The following is a 2,570-nucleotide window of genomic DNA, read 5'->3' on the forward strand; positions in this document are numbered from 1 at the left end:
CGACCCCTGTTTTGCGATCGCCGGTAATTAACTGTTTACCGGCGACCGCAAAAAAAAAAAAAAAAAAGTGTAATTCTCTGTCCTCTGATGTGATCGCACATCAGAGGACAGAGAAATAGGGGGATTCGGGGACCCTAGCATACTCACCTAGGTCCCTGGATCCTCTTGCTGCTCCTCCTGGCCGCCGGCAGCAGAACATGGCGGACGCATGCCCAGTGCGCCCGCCATCTGTCTCCATCTGCCGGCCGGCAGGAGAACAGCAGTTGGGGCTAAAATTAGGGTTAGGGGTAGGGTTAGGTTAGGGGTAGGGTTAGGTTAGGGTTAGGTTAGGGGTAGGGTTAGGTTAGGGGTAGGGTTAGGTTAGGGGTAGGGCTAGGGTTGGGGCTAAATTTAGGGTTAGGGTTGGGGCTAAATTTAGGGTTCGGGTTGGGGCTAAATTTAGGGTTAGGGTTGGGGCTAAACTTAGGGTTAGGCTTCTTTCACACTTACGTCGGTACAGGGCCGTCGCAATGCGTCGGCCCGACATACCGACGCACGTTGTGAAAATTGTGCACAACGTGGGCAGCAGCTGTAGTTTTTCAACACATCCGCTGCCCAATCTATGTCCTGGGGAGGAGGGGGCGGAGTTACGGCCACGCATGCGCGGTCAGAAATGGCGGATGCGACGTACAAAAAAACGTTTCATTGAACTTTTTTTGTGCCGACGCTCCGCCAAAACACAACTGATCCAGTGCACGACGGACGCGACGTGTGGCCATCCGTCACGATCCGTCGGCAATACAAGTCTATGGGCAAAAAACGCATCCTGCAGGCACATTTGCAGGATCCGTTTCTTGTCCAAAACGACGGATTGCGACGGAATGCCAAACGACGCAAGTGTGAAAGTAGCCCTAGGGCTAGGGTTAGGGCTAAAGTTAGGGCTAGGGTTGGGGCTAAAGTTAGGGTTAGAGCTGGGATTAGGGTTAGGGTTTGGATTAGGGTTCGTATTAGGGTTAGGGTTTGGATTAGGGTTGGCATTAGGGTTACGCTTGGGATTAGGGTTAGGTTTGGGATTAGGGTTAAGGTTAGGGTTGTGATTAGGGGTGTATTGGGATTAGGGTTAGGTTTGAGGTTAGGGTTGAGATTAGGATTAGGGGTGTGTTGGATTTAGGGTTTTGATTAGGGTTATGGTTAGGGTTGACATTAGGGTTGTTTTGGGGTAAGGGTTGTGATTATGGTTAGGTTTAGTGATTAGGATTATGGATGAGGTTGGGATTAGGGTTAGGGGTGTGTTGGGGTTAGGGTTGGAGCTAGAATTGGGGGGTTTCCACTGTTTAGGTACATGAGGGGGTCTCCAAATACGACAGCCAATTTTGCGCTCAAAAAGTCAAATGGTGCTCCCTCCCTTCTGAGCTCTGCCGTGCGCCCAAACAGTGGGTTACCCCCACATATGGGGCATCAGCGTACTCGGGATAAATTGGACAACAACTTCTGGGGTCCAATTTCTCTTGTTACCCTTGTGAAAATAAAAACTTGGGGGCTACAAAATCTTTTTTGTGAAAAAAATAATATTTTTTATTTTCACGACTCTGCATTCTAAACTTCTGTGAAGCATTTGGGCATTCAAAGTTCTCACCACACATCTAGATAAGTTCCTTGGGGGGTCTAGTTTCCAAAATGGGGTCACTTGTGGGGGGTTACTACAGTTTAGGTACATCAGGGGCTCTGCAATCGCAACATAATGCCCACAGACCATTCTATCAAAGTCTGCATTCCAAAAAGGCGCTCCTTCCCTTCCGAGCTCTGCCGTGCGCCCAAACAGTGGTTTACCCCCACATATGGCGCATCAGCGTACTCGGGATAAATTGGACAACAACTATTGCAGTCCAATTTCTCCTGTTACCCTTGTGAAAATAAAAACTTGGGGGCTACAATATCTTTTTTGTGGAAAAAAATAATATTTTTTATTTTCACGACTCTGCATTCTAAACTTCTGTGAAGCACTTGGGCATTCAATGTTCTCCACACATCTAGATAAGTTCCTTGGGGGGTCTAGTTTCCAAAATGGGGTCACTTGTGGAGGGTTTCTACTGGTTAGGTACATCAGGGGCTCTGCAAACGCAACATAATACCCGCAGACCATTCTATCAAAGTCTGCATTCCAAAACGGCGCTCCTTCCTTCCGAGCTCTGCCGTGCGCCCAAACAGTGGTTTACCCCCACATATGGGGTACCAGCATACTCAGGACAAATTGGACAACAACTTTTGGGGTCCAATTTCTCTTGTTACCCTTGTGAAAATAAAAATTTGGTGGCTAAAAAATTTTTGTGGAAAAAAAAAATATTTTTTATTTTCACGGCTCTGCATTATAAACTTCTGTGAAGCACTTGGGCATTCAAGGTTCTCACCACACATCTAGATAAGTTCCATGGGGGGTCTAGTTTCCAAAATGGGGTCACTTGTGGGGGATTTCTACTGTTTAGGCACATCAGGGGCTCTCCAAACGCGACATGGCGTCCGATCTCAATTCCAGCCAATTCTACATTGAAAAAGTAAAACGGCACTCTTTCTCTTCCAAGCTCTGCGGTGCG

This window comes from Ranitomeya imitator, chromosome 4 (assembly GCF_032444005.1).
Source record: "Ranitomeya imitator isolate aRanImi1 chromosome 4, aRanImi1.pri, whole genome shotgun sequence".
Lineage (NCBI taxonomy): Eukaryota > Metazoa > Chordata > Amphibia > Anura > Dendrobatidae > Ranitomeya > Ranitomeya imitator.